This window comes from Nymphaea colorata, chromosome 1 (genome assembly GCF_008831285.2).
Source record: "Nymphaea colorata isolate Beijing-Zhang1983 chromosome 1, ASM883128v2, whole genome shotgun sequence".
Lineage (NCBI taxonomy): Eukaryota > Viridiplantae > Streptophyta > Magnoliopsida > Nymphaeales > Nymphaeaceae > Nymphaea > Nymphaea colorata.
The window spans coordinates 19,457,699-19,478,678 of NC_045138.2; positions in this window are offsets into that span (position 1 = coordinate 19,457,699).

Consider the following 20,980-nt stretch of genomic DNA (forward strand, 5'->3'; position numbering starts at 1 on the left):
TCCCATAGTTGAGTGGGGAAAGTAGTCCTCACTTTGAGCTGATCCCCACTCAGGCATCGTTTAACTCACTTTCCAAGGAGCTCCAGTGACAGTAGTGTAATTGAGAACTTAAAGCTGAAAAAAGTTTGAATTCGCCTGTAATTTCTCTGTGCTTAGGACTTGGAAGGGATCTTTTTATCCTTACCAACTTGATCTTGTCCCCCCCTACTCACGCATCGTTTAACTCACTTTCCAAGGAGCTCCAGTGACAGTAGTGTAATTGAGAACTTAAAGCTGAAAAAAGTTTGAATTCGCCTGTACTTTCCCTGTGTTTGCATGGGCGAGCCGCATTACGGAAAGGTTCTTCATCCATGAAACCTTTTTGGCTACTGTCTGTTTTTGTTATCCTTTCATGAGCCTCTAGGAGGAAATCTGGACATCCGTGGTTTTCACTTTATTTATTCGAATATAAATAGGTAGCTAATATTTTTGGATTTGGCTTTTCTGGGTGTACTGAATTTGATCTAGTCCAACTCTTCTTTCATGATTTGAATTACCTAAGTTCGAACTGTTTACGTCCTCAAATTATGCCTACCGAGATCATCATTGCTTCATAGTATATATGACCATGCTGATAGCAAACAGCTCTACGGGACCAAACTATCTACGGGACCAAACTATCATATAATGTAATGCTCGAAAAAGTAAAAGAGAAATAATGAGTAAGTTCCATAAAAACGGAGAAATAGTATGAAGGTGGGAGAAAGGAATAGGATGACCGCCTGAGCATCTGATAATTTTCCTTGTCATGTTCTATATTACTATTGTTTCCAATTTTCTGCTGAAAATCTTTGCTGACTCCATACATGACATATGTGGAGTGAAACAGTAATAGTAGCTCAAGCGGGACGATTGGAACTTGTTATGCACCACGTCTCCAGTTCGGCCTAGCAGAGCCAGAAAAATTTGTTGGAGGGGCACTTGTTTAAAAACTCAAATCTGGTGGGGGCATTTATATATACATATAAGAATAAATTAAGATTCTCATTTAAAAATAAAAAACATTTAAGAGAGTCAATGTGGCTATGCCACTGACCTATGGGAGGCTGAAGCGTCTCCAGTTTGACCTATGGGAGGCTACGCTTTTTGTACCATAAAAAATGAGTAGGTCTCTACCTGCAAGTTGAAGTACATGAAGATGTGACCCCTTGGTATCAATGGATCTTGGAGGCAAGGAAAAAGGGTAAGGAGGCTTTCAACTCTTGCTTAGGCAGTGGGATTAATCTTCATGATCACCTGAATTACATAGGTTTGCTTTCTTTGGCCTGGGCATTGATTTGTTCTTATGTTACGAAGAAATATTTCTCAATCAATTCTGTTGTCTCAGACCAGCGTGCTATGGTAGCTGTTTAGTTTACGGCGCCTCCCGGCAGCACAGCTTGGTCTATACTTGTTGATCTGCTAAGAAAAGGAAGAATGCAGAATCGCAGATCAACTACTTCAGTATGTGGGGTCTTTTGATGACCACCCCCTTCCTCCTGGCTCGTGCTTGCAATCAGACCTAGCTTACCTATGAGCAAACCTTGTTTGGGCGTGGCTCGTGAACTATTCAATGACACAAGGACTAGAGCTTGAACTCAGACCAAGCTGGAGGTTGCAAGGTTGCGAATCCGTTGCAGCTCACAAAATGAAATAAGCTCAACATGAAGTTGAACGTGAAGCTAAATTCATAGATGACGAAATTCCAGGGTGTACCCCTTAAAGGCCGGATCCTTTTTACAGCGGCTGTTCAAGATTTACCGTTCAGTTTTTTACATGGCAGGGTCGATTCATTCTGAACTTAATTTAAAAGTCATTTTTCGACCTCGATGTTTATGTGGTGCCTCCAATAACCAACTAATGGCAAATGTTTTTTTCTTGTACAACTTCATTGCACGTAGTAATAATATCATATATAAGGCTGGGCATTGGGCCAGGTACCCGTCGGGTACCATCGGGATAGGTACTAGATGCGCACCCAATACCCAGTCCTATCTGATCCCGAATTGGGCTTGAAAAGAGCGTATCGGGCAGGTTCGATAACTTATCGAGCCGAGCCCAGGTTGGCTCGATGGGGTTTGATATGTTTTTTGTAATATTATTTTTATTTTTATAATGCTATATATATATATATATATATGTTATTACGATTAATTATATTTATATATTGTTTTATATTTAATTTTTTTTATTGTGAATAAATGTTTTTTCCTTGTGAAGAATAGCAAGCAAATTACAACTTTAGTATACTACAATTGGAGAATTGGTCATTCTCACAAACCTGCTTCAAAATTGGCTTGGTTGCAAGAAGTAGAAACGATGTTGCACCACCACTTAGCTTACTAAGAGCTGGGTTTCTTTTTAGGTTGGGCTTCAAGTACGTGCATTTTTCACATTGAAGATATACATAACTTCTCACTTTTTGGGGATGATTAGATCCAACAAAAGGAGGTATGTGGCTAACCAATATTGCAATTCTTTTCATGCCAGCTGGTCACAAATATATATGACCAACTGAGGCATTGGTCATTTTTTGACAGATACTATATTGAATATTACAAATCAATTTTTTTTTATTATTTATTGGTGAAGATGTTGTTTTTAAGACCCTCAAGAAATCATGACTTTGAATACAACCCCGTGCTCAAGCGACTTCAGCTTAGCTGCGTCGAGATTGAAAAGCAGAGTGTAAAATATTTATGCATACATAATAAGCTAAGCTTGTGCGATACTCATTGGACATGATTATAGAAAACATGCATTATTTCATTTTATGTTGTTATATTTTATTTTTAGAGCATGTTAGCTTCGGTTTAAGTCAGGTGGTAGTCGAGATCATCAACCAGACCCGACAAGGGCATTATGGTAAACTCGTACCTTTTCTAACTACCAGCAGTTTTCACGGCACTGGACACATTTGCATTTGTGGGTCCCGGTGTAGAGCTCCGCCACGTGTCCCATCGAGTTGGCGGAGGTGACTGGTCACCCAACCAAAGCTCTTAAGTTCTTAACCACAGGTAGGTGCAAATCTTACCATAGGTATGATTTATTGTATCCAATTTATTGAATATTTACGCATTCAATTCAAATGCGAATAAAAAAAGTTCATATATATATATATATATATATATATATATATATATATATATATATATATATATATATATATATATATATATATATATATATATATGAAATCTGAATATGTGAATATTTATTTTAACATACTAGTTTGTATTTGAGTTCCAAATACAAAACTGAATTTGCGAGCATCATAATGTATTAAAAGCCAGCTTTCATAATGCATGGTATTAATTTAATAGCATATTTATTTGAAACTGAATATGAATCTGAATTCGTTTGGGTTCTAACTTAAAAAATTAATTTGATTGGATCTCATTTCTTAAATCCAGATTCAATCTCAATTTTTAGTTGATTTTTTTTTTTTGTTTTTCATGTTAGACTTTTTTGAAACTTGATCGGATATCTTAACCGAATCCAATCGACGTCCTTAGATATGTCAGTTGAGCATTTCAGAACACGAATAAAGAAATAAGTTTTTTTTTTTTTCGTTCGAAATCATTTGATAAAACTGGATGAGTGGGGAGACATGTGACATCGATATGGTGAAGACGAGGGACATGGTATTTAAACTAACACTAATTAATATTCTGTTGTAAAATAAACATTGTATGTCCGTAAAATGGGGCTGCATGAGACAAGTTCCTCAATATCAAGTTCATTTTTATTCTCTTTTGTTCAGTGACAAGAAACTAGTGGACTAAAGGTAACTACTATTTTGTAAACCAAGATGATTGCAGATAGAAAAGGTACTACTTGCATTCGTGATCACTTGCAGCCAATAAAGACCGCCTATGGACAAAGAAGATGCATTTGGTTCTCCTTTGAACAGGGCCTTCTCCAATGAGAAAACCTTCACATGTTCCGCTATGTCATTGATAAGTGAACTATGGGCCTTCTCCAATGAGGAAACCTTCACATGTCCTGCTATGTCATTGATAAGTGAACTATCTGGAGGAAGGTTTTTCAAGAGAACCTGCATCAAATTATGTACATAAGATAGCATACAAAAAGTCCACGTCCTAATAATATTTTTTAACTTTTTTTATTGGTCGTTTCCTCTTGTTAATAATATTTTATAATTTTTCTCTTTTTATTTTTAAGCTTTCCCTTTAGCCTCCCATCCTTTCATCTTTTCTCTTTTTGGGCTCCTCTCTTCACCTGATCAGCTCTCTAGTCTCCCTATTTTCTCCCTTTCAGACCTAATATTCATGTACGTACATTCTTCCTCGCTTACCTTATTTCCTCTCATTCTATCCCCTTTAGGTAAGTTTCATTCAGTCCCCTCTTATCTCTCTTTCCCTCTCTCTAACTCAACTCCTAAAAACCCTCCACCTAAACCCTCTGCGTTGAGGCTTAGGGTCTCTACAAACCCTTCGCCTCAGGGCTGAGGGTCGAGGAAACCCTCTGCAAAATTCCGGCGATGTTCGGGAGGCTGTTTGGCATTGAGATCACTCGCCAGAGAAGGGTAAGCCACCGTATCACCCGATTGCAAGCAGTCCCTATCTCAGAGAGACTTCGAGTCTCATACGCTCTTCCACTATCGGACTAGATGATACTTTTGTAGCAGAGCACAATGCCATATGAATGAGCCTCAGCGTGCTAAGAATCTCAGATGTGTGATAAGAAAGTCATGGTAGTACCCTTATACGACCTTCTTTTCCCTTTTTTTTTTTTTCATGCGAGATGCGACTGCTCTCTACCCAAAGCCTTACCTCCCCCGTCTAGCTTTATAAATATTACTGCATGCTTATTTTGTTTTTGCATTTCATCTCATTATGTCGACTATTCGGCGATTTTTTGCTCCATCATTCTCCAAGCCGCTGGAGCAAAAACTTATAATTCTTTTATCACTTTGCCATGGTAACACATGTGATCCAATTTTTTCTATTTTTCTACTCCATTAGATATGCTGCACAATGGTTTTTTTACTATATGGGAGGCATTGAGTTCTGTGCCAAAAAAGAAAGGAGCACTGCGTGTGAACTTTTGTCGTATTGATCCTATCAATTCTATGAGACTGTGTTTTTTTTTAATGAAATTTATTGTTTTGTTTTGTGTAAACGGGTGTAGGTAATAATTGGTATACCTTTGTTGTTGAACTTATGACTGTGTTTTTAAAGCATTTAACTAAAATATTAAAATATATGAAAAATATAATAGATAATATGAAAGAAGAGCACCGTCAACATCAAGAAGAGCACAGTCAACATCAAGAGCACAGGGAACATCAAGAGCCCAAACCCCCAATTGAAGAATCCACTTGAATAAGAGGAAGAAAAAGAGACGCTATTTGGGAGGCTGTTTGGCATAGAGATCGCTCGCCGAAGAAGGCAAGACACCACCACGATGCTACCCGATTGCAAGCAGTCCCTATCCCTAAGCGGGTTCGCGTCTCATACGCTTTCCCATTATCAGAACAGGTGGTACTTTTGTAGAAGAGCACGATGCTTATGAACAATTGTCCACTCGTGCTTAGAATCTACGCATGCTAAAAACAACACAGTGGTACCCTGATACGACCTTCTTTTCTCTTTTTTCCATGCAAGATGCGATTGCTCTCTCCACCTTTCGTCCGTCTTTATAAATATTACTGCATGCTTATTTGTTTTTGCCTTTATCTCATCATGCTACTTATTCGGTGATTTTTTGTTCTGTCCCTCTTCTCCAAGCTTCTGGAGTAGAAACTTATAATTGTTTATAAGTTTGCCATGGTAATACATGCGATCTCATTTTTTCTATCTTTCCACTTTATTGAATATGTGCACATGTGTTATTGGTTTTCTCTACTGTTTGGAGGACATTGAGTTATGCGCCAAAAAATTATGCAATAGTGTGTATAAACTTTTGTCATACTGATCTTATCAATTCTACGAGAGCTTTGGTTTTTTTAATAAAATTTAATATTTTTTTTTTGTGTTAACGGGTCTAGGTAATAATTGGTATGCCTTTGTGGTTGAATTTATGACTGTGCTTTTAAAGCATTTAGCTAAAGTATTAGAATATATGAAAGATATGAAAGATAATATAAAAGAAAAATACAATTAACATGAAGAGTACAATGAACATCTAGAGCCTAAACTCCCAAACAAAGAATCTCCTTTACTACAAAGAAGAAGAGGAAAAGTTATTTGAGAGGCTATCTGACGTGGAGATCGCTTGCTGAAGAAGGGCAAGCCACCACTACGGTACAAGACCATTGCGAGCAATCCCCATTCCTGAGAGGCTTTGAGTGTCATACACTCTTCCACTACTGGACCGGATGACACTTTCGCAATAGAGCACTATGCCGTATGAACGATTGCCTAACATGTTAAGAATCTCCGATGCATGATAAGAACGGCATGGTGGTACCCTCATAGGACCTTGTTTTCCCTTTTTTCTATGAGAGATGCGATTGCTCTATCCCTAAACCCATACCTCCCGTCTGTCATTATAAATATTAATGCATGCTTATTTTGTTTTTGCATTTTATCTCATCATGTCGATTATTCGGTGATTTTTTGTTCCGTCATTCTTCTCCAAGCCATTGAAGGAGAAACTTATAATTGTTCATCAGTTTGCCATGGTAATATATGTGATTTCATTTTTTCTGTCTTTCTATGCCATTGGATATGGTGTACAGGTGTTACTAATTTTTTCTACTTTTTGTTGGGCATTGAGTTTTATGCTAAAAAAAGAAGGAACTTTGAATGTGAACTTTTGTCCTACTGATCATATCAATTCTATGAGTGCTTTGGTTTTTTTAATGAAATTTATAATTTTGTTTTGTGTAAATGGGTGTAGGTAATGTTTTGGTATACCTTTGTTGTTGAATTTATGACTGTGCTTTTAAAGCATTTAGTTAAAATATTAGAATATATTTAGTTAAAATATTAGAATATATGAAGGATATGAAAAATATTATGAAAGAAGAGCAGGGTCAACATCAAGAAGAGCATTGTCAACATCAAGAACTCAGTGAACATCAAGAGCCTAAACCTCCAAGTGAAGAATCCACTTGAATAAGAGGAAGAGGAGGAGAAGCTATTTGGGAGGCTGTCTCGCGTAGAGATCACCTACCAAAGAAGGGCAAGCCACCACCACGATACGACCTGATTGCAAGCAGTCCCTATCACTGAGAAGCTTCGCTTCTCATATGCTCTTCCATTACCGAAACAGATGATACTTTTGTAGAAGAGCACGATGCCGTACGAACAATTGTCTAAGCGTGCTAAGAATCTCCAATGCGTGCTAAAACCAACGTAGTGGTACCATGATACGACCTACTTTTCCCTTTTTCCCATGCGAGATGCGATTGCTCTCTCCCCAAACCCTTTCCTTCTGTCCGTCTTTATAAATATTACTGCATGCTTATTTGTTTTTGCATTTTATCTCATAATGCCGATTATTCGGTGATTTTTTGCTTCGTCCTTCTTCTCCAAGCTTTTGGAGTAGAACCTTATAATTGTTCATCAGTTTGCCATGGTAATGCATGCGATTCCATTTCTTCTATCTTTCCATTCTATTGGATATGCTGCACAGGTGTTATTGGTTTTTTCTACTGTTTGGAGGGCGTTGAGTTATGCACCAAAAAATGATGGGGCACTATATATAAACTTCTTCATATTGATCCTATCAATTCTGCGAGAGCTTTGGTTTTATTTAGTGAAATTTATTATTTTGTTTTTTATTAACTGGTCTAGGTAATAATTGGTATACCTTTTTTGTTGAATTTATGACTGTGCTTTGAAAACATTTAGTTAAAGTATTATAATATATGAAAGGGATGAAATATAATATGGAAGAAGAGCACGGTCAACATCAATAGCACATGGAACATCAAGAGCTTAAACCCCCAAGCAAAGAATCTACTTGAATAAAAGGAAGAAGGAGAAGTTATTTGGGAGGCTGTCTAGTTGGAGATCGCTCGCCGAAGAAGGGCAAGCCACCACCATGGTACCAGCCAATTGCGAGCAATCCCTATTCCTAAGAGGCTTCAAATGTCATACGCTCTTCCACTATTGGACCGTATGACACTTTTGCAACAAAGCACGATGATGTATGAACAATTGCTTAGCGTGCTAAGAATCTCCGACGCATGCTAAGAACGGCGTGGTGGTACCCTGATACGACCTCCTTTTTTTCCTTTTTCCATGAGAGATGCGATTGCTCTATCCCCAAACCCTTACGTCCTGTCTGTCTTTATAAATATTACTGCATGCTTATTTTGTTTCATGTCATCTCATCATGTCGATTATTCGGTGATTTTTGCTCCATCATTATTCTCCAAGCCGTTGGAGGAGAGACTTGTAATTGTTCATCAGTTTGCCATGGTAATACAAGTGATTCTATTTTTTTTGTTTTTTTATGCCATTGGATATGCTGCACAAGTGTTACTGATTTTTTCTGGCATTGAGTTATATGACAAAAAAGGAAGGAGCACTGAGTGTTAACTTTTGTTGTACTGATCCTCTCAATTCTATGAGAGCTTTTGTTTTCTTAATGAAATTTATAATTTTGTTTTGTATAAACGGGTGTAGATAATGTTTCGTATACCTTTGTTTTTTAGTTTATGACTGTGCTTTTAAATCAATTAGTTAAAATATTAGAATATATGAAAGATATGAAAGATATTATAAAAGAAAGCATGATCAACATCAAGAAAAGCACGATCAATATCCAGAGCGCAATGAACATCAAAAGTCTAAATGCCCAAACAAAGGATCCACTTGAATAAGAGGAAGAAGAGGAGAAGCTATTTGGGAGGCCGTCTGGCATGGAGATTGCTCATCGAAAAAGGGCAAACCGCCACCACGGTACTACCCGATTGCAAGCAGTCCCTATCCCTAAGAAGCTTCTCGTCTCATACGCTCTTCCATTACTGGAACGAAAGGTACTTTTGTAAAAGAGCACGAAGCCGTTTGAACAATTGTCTAAATGAGCTAAGAATCTATGATATGTGCTAAAAACGGCGTAGTGGTACCCTGATACGACCTCTTTTTTCCATGCGAGATAAGATTGCTCTCCCCTCAAACCCATACCTTCCGTCCATCTTTATAAATATTAATGCATGCTTATTTGTTTTTGCATTTTACCTTATCATGCCGATTATTTGATGATTTTTTGCTCTGTCTTTTTTCTCCAAGCTTCTGGAGCAGAAACTTATAATTGTTTATCAGTTTGCCATGGTAATACATGCGATCTTATTTTTTGTCTTTCCACTCAATTGGATATGCTGCACAGGTGTTATTGGTTTTTTTTACTGTTTGGAAGACGTTGAGTTATGCGCCAAAAAACGATGGGGCACTGCGTGTGAACTTTTGTCATACTGATTCTATCAATTCTACGAGGGCTTTGTTTTCTTTAAAGAAATTTATTTTTTGTTTTGTGTTAACAGGTTTAGGTAATAATTGGTATATCTTTGTTGTTGAATTTATGATTGTGCTTTTAAAACATTTAGCTAAAGTATTAGAATATATGAAAGATATAGAAGATAATATGAAAGAAGAGCACAGTGAACATCAAGAAAAGCATAATGAACATCAAGAGCACAGTGAACATCAAGAGCCTAAACCCCCAAGCAAAGAATCTACTTAAATAAAAGGAAGAAGATGAGAAGTTATTTGGGAGGCTGTCTGGTGTGGAGATCGCTCACCGAAGAAAGGCAAGCCACCGCCACGGTACCAGCCGATTGCAAGCATTCCCTAATCCTGGGAGGCTTCGAGTGTCATACGCTCTTTCACTTGCAGACCGAATGACACTTTTGCAACAGAGCTCGATGCCATATGAATGATTGCCTTGTGTGTTAAGAATCTCCAACGCATGCTAAGAATGACATGGTAGTACCCTGATACGACCTCCTTTTCCCTTTTTTTGTATGAGAGATGCGATTGCTCTATCCCCAAACCCTTACCTCCCGTCCGTTTTTATAAATATTACTGCATGCTTATTTTGTTTTTGCATTTCATCTGATCATGTCGATTATTTGGCGATTTTTTGCTTCGTCATTATTATCCAAGCTACTGGAGGAGAGAATTATAATTGTTCAACAATTTACCATGATAATACATGTGATTCCATTTTTTCTAATTTTATATGCCATTGGATATGCTGCACAAGTGTTACTGATTTTTGCTACTTTTTCGACGGCATTGAGTTCTACGCCAAAAAAGCTTGGTGCACTGAGTGTGAACTTTTGTCTTACTGATCCTATCAAGTATACGAGAGATTTGGTTTTTTTATGAAATTTATTGTTTTGTTTTGTGTAAACGGGTCTAGGTAATAATTGGTATACCTTTGTTGTTGAATTTATGACTATTCTTTTAGAGCTTTTAACTAAAATATTAGAATATATGAAAGATAATACGAAAGAAAAGTACGGTCAACATCAAGAAGAGCACGACAACATCAAGAGCTTGGTGAATTTCAAAAGCCTAAACCCCCAAGTGAAGAATCTATTTGAATAAAAGGAAGAAGAGTAGAAGTTATTTGGGAGACTATCTGATGTAGAGATCGCTCGTCGGAGAATGGCATGCCATCACCACGGTACCAACCGATTGCAAGCAGTTCCTATCCCTGTGAGGCTTCGAGTCTCATACACTCTTCCACTACCGGACTGAATGGTACTTTTGTAGCATAACACGATGCCATATGAACCTTTGCCTAAGCGTGCTAAGAACGTCATGGTGATACCCTGATACGACATTCTTTTCGGTTTTTTTCCATGTGAGATGCGATTGCTCTATCCCCAAACCCTTACCTCCCGTCCGTTTTTATAAATATTACTGCATGCTTATTTTGTTTTTGCATTTCATCTCATCATGTCCATTATTCGACAATTTTTTGTTTTGTCATTCTTCTTCAAGCTGCTAAAGCATAAACTTATAATTGGTCATCAGTCTGTCATGGTAATACATGTGATCTAATTTTTTATGTCTTTCTAGTCCGTTGAATATGCTGCACTGGTGTTACTGGTTTTTCTATTGTGTGGAGGGCGTTGAGTTCTGCTAAAAAAGGATGCAAAATTGAGTGTGAACTTTTGTCGATCTTGTCAATTCTGCGAGACCTTTATTTTTTAAATGAAATTTATTATTTGTTTTGTGTTAACGGAAGTAGGTAATAACTGATATACATTTGTTGTTGAATTTATGACTGTACTTTTAAAACATTTAGCTAAAATATTAGAATATATAATAGATATGAAAGATAATATGGAAGAAGAGTACAATAACATCAAGAGCACAGTGAACATCAAAAGCCCAAACCTCCAAGTAAAGAATCCACTTAAATTAAAGAAGAGGAAAAAGAAGGGGAGCTATTTGGAAAGGTTTATGTTTGCTTTTAGTTTGTTTTGTTTTTTTGTTTGTAATAGATTTTGTTGTTTTGTTTTTATGTAATAGATTTTGTTGTTAATGAACTGGCCTTTCTAATCTCTGTCTCTCTTTTGATTACTGATCCGCTGTAATTACTGCATCTCATAGATCATGGGCATGCTTTTGACGTTCAAGTGTAATTTTTATGTTTGCATGATATTCTTTAATATATCCGCACACCTTTAAGATACTTACTAAAAGGAAACCTGATCCTTGGAAACCCGAAAGAGAGACTTTCAAGAAATCAAGCCATGGTGTTGGTTTGCACTCTCTCGCATGGGAAAATATTTTGGAGGAAAAGATTTACCAAGGGAACTTTCCGGAGAACCCACGCGGTGAAGAATTTATGTGCTACGTTGTTGGGATGAGCCATGCCGAAGCGTGTGGGCGTTATCCTGTAGTGGTCAAAGATCACCATATCAAAAACTAATTTTACATTAAAGGGAGGGTTGTAAGTCCAGCAAGTTGACATGACTACCTTCACCGTTTCTTGAGCTGTCATAGTTTTAAATAGAGAGCTGCCTCACTTTCTCTCTCTAATTGCAGAGCGTCGTGGTGGGGTTCAGATTTCTGACCTTCTTTTGAAATTTTCACTTAAATGACTACATTTTCACCATAATATCGCATCTAAGCCTTAGTAATAAGGGTGGGCATCGGGTCGGGTCGGTCCGATCTGACCCGTTGGGCCGGGCAGCCCAGCCAAGGTCTTGGCTCGGGCCGTTTAAAAATAAAAACTATTTTTTAATCATAAAATAATTTTTTAAATATAAAATATATTTAATAATAATAAATATATATTATTAAAAAAATTAAAAAATATATATATTTTAAACATAAACGGACCAAACCGGCCCGGCCGGCCTGTCGGGCCTAGGCCCACCCTTACTTAGTAAATCGATATTTTCCGGTCACTCGGCTGCTGTCGACTACTACTGTTAGCATGAAAATCACCACAAGATTATTGGCCTTTTAAAATTAATCATGACTCTTCATGGTAGACTTATCCATGTTTCCTACAAGATTGAGATTGATGATTTTGATTGATTTTTTTTTCCCATTGATTGCAATTTACTAAAAATGCTCACGAGTAGGAGTAATTACTTGCGGCAAAGTTAGTTTTTTAATTTTTAAAAAGCCCAAGCTTTTTACTTGTTCCAAAAGGTATAATGTAAATTCCGAATGATCTACTGATCCGCTAATATACTTGCGGCTGTAATGGAAATATGCAATACATTTATTACTGAAGAATAATGTCCTTCAACCTACTAAACTTCAAATTACATGGCAGGTTAATGGTTTAATGGGTTGAAAACAGAAATAATATCGTTAATGTGTCATGTATTTTAAATGGCAGGTGTACTTTAAAACAAAATCGTATAATTGTTTCAAAAACACAAAAAAGGCAAGAGCGATGAAAGATCGCTTCTATTATCATTATTATTATTATTATTATTTGGTTATTACCTAGACCATTTATTTATTTTTATTTTATTTTAATTTTTCTTATTAATAATCTAAAATTTAAGAAAGGGTCGGATTACATTGTTAATAAATTCACTATAACGAGCTCCTATCATGAACCGTTGCTCATGCCAACAGCCAAAAATTAAAATATTCATTGAAAGGTTGAATATCAACTGTCCAGCCGATTCAATTGAATTGTAGATAATAGGCAGAAGAAATTACTATATTCATGTTAAAAAAAACTTGTAAACTATTTAAGAATAACCTAAAATGAAATAAACTTTGAAAACTAAAAAAAAAAAAAACTGTGTTGATTTACAATTAAATCAAATCAATTTTCCTGCCATTCGATTTTAATGAGTCGATTGAGATCGACTTAATTTGCCACATTGGTTAACATGGGAATACATGTTCTCACATTTTATTAGAGGAATATTTTGATCATTTTACACGACGATTTTTTTTTCTAAACTGCAATTTTGCCAAATTGGGAGAACCGTCTTCCATTTAACTAGCAAGGGCGTTTTTGTTATTTGCAACCAATAATGCATGACCCTACGTTAGAGGCCACAACATATAGACAAAAGGTTGCTAAACTTTTGCATGTAGTTCTCAAACAACCTCCTCTTCATAAAAATTTATTAAAATATAAAGAAATAAAATATATAATTTCCATTCTCAAACAATTTTTCCTTAAAAAAAAATATTGACAAAACCTTATCTGATGGCAAGGGGACCGGGAGAGTTGACTGTTGTAGTTTTCCATTTTTCATATTTTTGATACATAGTTTTAAGAAATTATTTGAAAAGAGTATTTTTGTATTTTATTTTATTTATTTTAATCTTCATTTTGAAAAGGCAAGGTCTACTGGTGTCTACATGTTCAACAAAAAACAACTCATGATTTAGGTAATGTATATTAATGTGTGTAACTGGATGGGTAATGTAAATTAATAAACATGAAATTTGTTGGGTTTGAGAATATGGATTTCAGTTGTTTTATCTTATTAAAATAGAAACCCCACCTCTCATCTTCATTCTTCATTGGGGTGGGGTTCAGATTTTTTCCCCTCTTTTGAAATTTTCATTTAAAGGACTGCCCTTTCACCGTAATGTCGTATCTAAGCCTTATTAAATCGATCTTTTCTGGTCCGCCCTGCTACTGTCGACTGTCAGCACTAAAATCACCACAAGATTATTCGCCTTTTAAAATTGATCATGATTCTTCATAGTAGACTTATGCCTGTTTATTGCAAGATTGACATTGATGATTTTGATTGATTTTTTTTTTCCGTTGATCGCAATTTACTAAAACCGCTCAAGAGTAGTACTTACTTGCGGCAAAGTTAGTTTTTTAACTTTTAAAATCCCAAGCTTTTTACTTGATCCAAAAGGTATAATGTATATTCGGAATGATCTATTGATCTGCTAATAAACTTGCGGCTGTAATAGAAATATGCAATCAATTTATTACAGAAGAATAATGTTATCCCAATCTGTGGAACTGTTCTAGCATCTTCTAATCACTGATATTTCATTCCAAATGGGATGTTTTTTTTTTTCCTTTCGATAGCATAATAAGCTAGTCCGGAACTTTGCAGGATTTGTCAAATTGAAATCATATTCCTGCATCTTTTGTGAGGTCTCTGTGGGATGACAAGCTTGCTGACGCAAAGATGTTCTTTCTGGTTACATTTGCCTCATTGCAATTTATTTACTCCCTGAAATCTTCCTGTCACGTTGTTCTTTTCTTCATCAACATTTTAATGCTGCAATCTGGTCAAGCTATATATGGAGATGAAATATTTTATGGACTAAAATTTAGCTGTTGGTGCTAATTTTGCATCTAAGATTTGTCCTTTTCTGATGTATGCCAATAAAGATGGTAGTATTGATAATCTTCGTATAAAGAACTGACACTGACAATTCAGGTGGGCATGGTACACTTTTTCTCCAGAAGTATGAGTTTCCCACTCAATTCTCCTTCATTTTGTGTCTACGACACCCGAAGTCTATCTCAGGACATGAATGAGAACTTAGAAAACATTAAAGAATGGATGGTAGCAGGTGTTCGTCATGGAGCACCAGTATTGAGGTTTGATATTTTATCCATTTTGAGGACTCCCTGTTAATAAAGAAAATGCTCGCGACAGAAAATCAGATGATGCAGAGACATGTAAGGCCATTTTGTGCAGAGGACGTCAACTGGATCACTTGTTCAATAGGGTGAAGGAAGTCAATTTTGTTATATTTGTCGTGAGTGGACTGTCAGTAATAGAAGCCATGAGAAATGGTGATAATAAATACTTTGGTAAGCTTGCTAAGAACTTCAATCGCCCATACCTTTTGTTTAACGGTATCTCTCTGTTTTCTCATGTCTCTGTTGCAGCTGTTTGCCTTCGATATTTCACTGCTGGATGACTGAAACATATTCAAGTGATTATATTTTATAACAGCATAAAGAACAACTTTTTTCTTACCATTTTACTGAACACGATTTAAAGTTGTTTATATTTATATACTTCATTAAGCAAATAGAGCCATGCTGTTTGAACGGGCTTATTTGCAAATGGGAAATGAAATTGGCTGATGTTTTCTCTTTGTTCATGACTGGAGTCATATTATATGCTAGAAGGCCAACTGCTGTAATGGCTAACTCTGTTTATCATGATTCCAGACGACAAGCCAGTTCTGGTTGTCACACATGGTGACCTACTGGACATCTCTGAGCATGTTCTTGTCCGCATGCACTTGGCTTATAGCAGTAAGAAAATCCTGCAGGTCTCTTTGATTGCCTCGGACCTGGAACCTCAAACCCGTGGTGATATGAGTTTTTTGGGATGTTGGGTTGCAATATCTCAGATAATAGTATTTGAAAAAATGAAAAACTAAGTTTGAATAAAAAGATTTAGAAAAAAATAAATTGAATGAGCCTTTTTTAGCTGATGAAAAACCCTAATTTCAATAAGAAGGTACACATGCACACATACATACATACATACATATATATATATATATATATATATATATATATATATATATGTATATATATATATATATATATATATATAGAGAGAGAGAGAGAGAGAGAGAGAGAGAGAGAACATCAGCTTCTGATTAAGTATGCAATGGGCCCAGATGTACATAAATTCAAAATAAACAGTATAAATGTCTCGGTCAATCACAGTTTGTTTATAATTTAGTGAGGTTAGAAATTGTCTCTCTTCTTTGGCAACGATTGAACCAAATGTATAATGAGGTTTGAAGTTGGCATGTTGGTCTGCATATTCATTTGAAACTAGACCCATGGGCCCAGATGGACATTAAATTATAGAATATTAATACGAAGTTAAATTAGAGTTTGAAGCTAGACCCGAACCGATCACATATTCATTTGAAACTAATTAAATCTGAATCCAGTAGGATGTCAGTTTTTAAATTCAACCAATCTGATTTCTTAATTAGATATTAAATCGTTTTCATATCCGATTTTTCGAAGTAATTCAATCAAATATTCAGTCTGAATCTGATCCATTGAAATCTCTAGTCTAAACCTAACTTCGAAACAAAACCAAATAGTTTGGCACATTTACATTATTACAGCTGATGACATTAACGACCAAGAGTGTAACACCCCAACAAATTTATTTTCATATAAAAGATATATAAAAGATATCTTTTGAGAGATCTTGAAGGGCTAATAAAAGGAGTTAATAAGTTGTTGGTTGTCCTGGATTCTAGTCTTTTTTGAGTTCTAAAATTACTAAGAGAATTGGTAGGGATCCATCAGACCAAGAGCTCGAACCTGGAGGTAGGTTGGGTTGTTACAAAAGATCCATTGGCTGATGAGTCGATGACACCCAAAAGTTGCTACTCTCCCTCCCTCCCTCCCTCCCTCCCTCTCTCTCTCTCTCTCTCTCTCTCTTCATTGAATCCTGTTTTTTCCCTTGAAACAATGAAATCTGCCTTGGTTCATCATTTACGCTCATGCAAAAGTTATCTGAACAACATTGAGGGAGATGGAAGCTTGATCTATTTTTGCCCTATTTTCCCCTAGAATTACCACAATGTCTCCATGAAATAACGTAGAAGCATGTCTTCTCATGTTAACCATGAAACTTTTCTCACGTGTGAGGTCAATTTTGCAATAAGAATGACCTACGTGTTATGACATTTCACTTGTACAACACTTCATTGCAGTTAGTAATAATAAAAAACACTCACACAACGTCGTGCTTATATATAAGGTTGGACATTCGGCCAGGTACCCGATGGGTACCATATAATGTTTGGGCATCGGCCAGGTACTCGACGGGTACCATCGGACCAAGTACTCGACAGGTACCCAGTAGTACTCATCGGATCAATTACTCGACAGGTACCCAGTACCCAATCAGATCTGGCCTAAGCTCGACCCAGGTTGGTCCGTTGGGGCATATATATATATATATATAGACGTGCGTTGGGGTTACTTTCATAAAAAAAAAAACTGAATTATCTTTTTCAAAATGACGACCATACCCTTTAGGTGAAACCGTGTCCAAGGCAGCATACATCCCAAACAGGATCTGAATAGGCAGCCACATGTTGGGTCCAGGGCACGAACATGCACCATGCTCTTAAAGTGGGTGTTCGGAGCCGAACATGCACCACCCAGCACAGTTTTCCCGTTTTCTTTTCATTTTTTTTTTCTCTGACCGTGCATTAACGGCTACTTCAAGCTGGGGCTCCACGACCACAAACACACGGTCAACGGATATGGTTGAAAAGCATCTATCGACCACAAGAAGCCAAATTTGGAGTCCACCTTCAAGGTAAAAAAAGAATACAAATGGTTTCAAATCATTTTAGTCAAACAATTTCAAAGTCAGAAAAGAATGAATCCTAGTCAATCTGGGTCCAGTGGATAAAAGTCAAGAACTTGTGGTCAATTGATCAAACAAACCGGTGGTTGGAGCCCTTCTCAGGAATATATATATATATATATATATGCGGGGAGAGAGAGAGAGAGAGAGAGAGTTATTTAGCTTATTCAAGACGTCCGATTTATATGATGGATAGTTGACAAAAAAAGAAAAGAAAAAAAGAGTTTAATTAAATCACATTTTTCTTCTTATTTTTTTTCTTAATCAACCTCCTCCTTTTTCCTTATATATATATATATATATAATGTGAACCTCGTAATCTAAACGTAAATACTCATTTAATATAAGTCGTACTCTAGTTCAAGTTGGTTTTTATAAAAAAATATTTTTTTACAATTTTTTAATGTTAAGAGAACCGTTTATTTTTTTATTATTAAAACACATTATTAAATAAAAAAATGACTAAATTAGTATACATTTATCACTAAATTACTTAATTGATCATATCTATCAGGTTGAACTGCAACAAAAATATTTTCATAATTAATAGTTTAATAAGTTTGACTTTTATCCCTTATCCAAATGGCCTGATATAAATTTATATGGCTGGACCTATTGTACATTCTTTAACTCAGGTGTTGTACATACAACAAAATATGATGGCAACCATAGGATTTGAATCTGGTCTTCTTGAGTATGAACTACCTTGCTGCCCGCAGCAATTGCACAACATCCCTTGAGACTTAGCGTTTAATATTCTTAAAATAATGTTTAGTAGAAAGAATATATGTTCTTCAAAAACATGTTGCAATAATAAGTGTTTTAGGGTTGATAGGTTCTTATCTAAAAAGAACATGATGTGATGATGTTCAACATTTATTTATGGAAAACTCTGATCTCTCTCTCTCTCTCTCTCTCTCTCTCTCTCTCTCTCTCTCTCTCTCTCTATATATATATATATATATATATATATATATATATATATATATATATATATATATATAAAGACTGAGAGAAGCTGGATTGCCGTAGTGTGAGAAAAAAAAATTAAAAACATTTAAAAAATAAAAGAAAATTTATTAGTGTGTGATACACCGTCTCCATGACAAATCAATCAATTTGCTACTTATTCGGTTCTGAATTTTGCAATGAAGTCTTCAACACGAGCCCATTAAGCAGCTGGTTCAAAGATTAAGACAACTTGGACTGTGGGCCACAAATGGGGACTCGACTGGTAGGTTTTAGAACGTGCCAAATGCATGCAAATTGAGTCGAGTCAAAGACTCAAAACGACTTGGATCTAAAATCAATATCGTCCTCACCTCTCCCTCAATGACGAAACGACAGTGCGTCATTGGAATTATTCAATCAAACAATGTCACACATGCGTCAATATATACATGCCTTAATGAAATTACTTCCATGAAATCGACTTGGATTGAAAAGCATAATATATATATCTCTCTCTCTCTATTTTCCTGTCGTTGTCTATCTCTCTGTTGGCAACAAACATTAATTGTTCGGTCTCTGGAAGGAACGGATGCTCTTAGAATTCCGAGAACATGTGCTCCAAGGAACATTAAGTTCTGGTCCAAAAGATCAGGACGTGATAATGTCCAACACGTTGAACCATTAAGTTCTGTTCTGGTCCAAAAGATCAGGACGTGATAATGTCCAACATGTTGGACTTAAAATGGTAACATTTTTAGCTTTAATTATTCAACATTTGTTTGAACCGTTAATACAAAGAAAGAGAGAGTAGGAGAAGGTGAAAGTTTAAAGGCTCAGGAGCTTGGTAGGTCATTGAGAGCTCCATTGTCAATTTGATTCTGATAGGCACCACTTTTTTGCATTGTAAATGGTAGTGGTGCGACACTCTAGTTATAAGGTGTACCACTTGAAGCAGCTTTGAACCTTAGGGAAGGACTTCAATCCTACTTTGAGTGGCTTCCACTGACCCGAAGGGCAGCAACTTCAGAATATAGAGAAAAACTGGTGCAATCAATGATTTGCAAATAGAGAGGGAAATCTAGAGAGAGAAAGAGAGAAGAATGAGCTGTTTCTTAACCTCCATGATGACACTCCTAATCCCAAGCTCAACATTTTTCGAAACCATCAACATAGCACCCTCCAATAATTGAACTCAGGTTGTGGTTATAACATGCCACTCAACCCAATTGTTTGCACTACCATATATATATATATATATATATATATATATATATATATATATATATATATAGAGAGAGAGAGAGAGAGAGAGAGAGAGAGAGAGAGAGAGAGAAATGTGGTGCAAATTACGGAGGAGAAAGAGGCACCTAGTGGATGCAATTTTTAATTCCTTCAAAAAATGAAAACAAATTGTTTTTAGTGCTTCGTGCATCTTGTTCTTTGTTAGAAAGCTGCATGCCAAGGAACAACAAATTTCAGCTATCAAACACGCTCTAACTAACTGTCTACTAATAGTAAAAACTTTTTACTAAAAAAATTTAAAAGTTTGATATGAAGGCTCAAAAAAAAAAATTCAAAAGTCTGATATCAAGTCTGAATGATACAAAACCTAACCTGCTCATTGAGTTTCCATAATCTTTTCAAACCTATACTTTGCACAAGGGCAGAGCCAGAAACTATTTTAGAAGGGTCAAGAAGTATTTATCATGGGCCAAACAATGTTTTTCAAAATTTGTACATATATCAAGTTAAAATTTGTCAAGAAATATAAATATAAATTTCCTTTTCAATATGTGAGGGAAAGAGTGTGGAGGGTGGGCCATGGCTCCTGCCAGCCCCTTCTTGGCTCCGCCCCTGGTATACAGTCGTTCATTTTCCATAGAAAAGCATGAAAAAGCCAACCATACCCTTCCCTCTCGATCTGCTGTAATCCGTGGTAAATAGATTCCAATGGAAGCAGCAATTCTCTGAGGAAAGTTTGAGTCCCATCACCATCCCATGCGCGGCAATCACTTTCATTAATCTTGCAAACCATGTTTGTTTCATTTTCCACCTTCTGCCATGGAAAAGTACTCCACCCTTTCCCATGGAACCAAAGCATTCTATTGGCATCATTTTCATGAAGCCAAAATAGCAGTCAATGGATTGGTTTTCCAACTGAAAAATGTATTGAGGTAGCCGAAAGGGCAGGGTATACCCAGACAAAAACAAAAATTCCCCTGATTCGAGAATACTCTAGGTTGACTT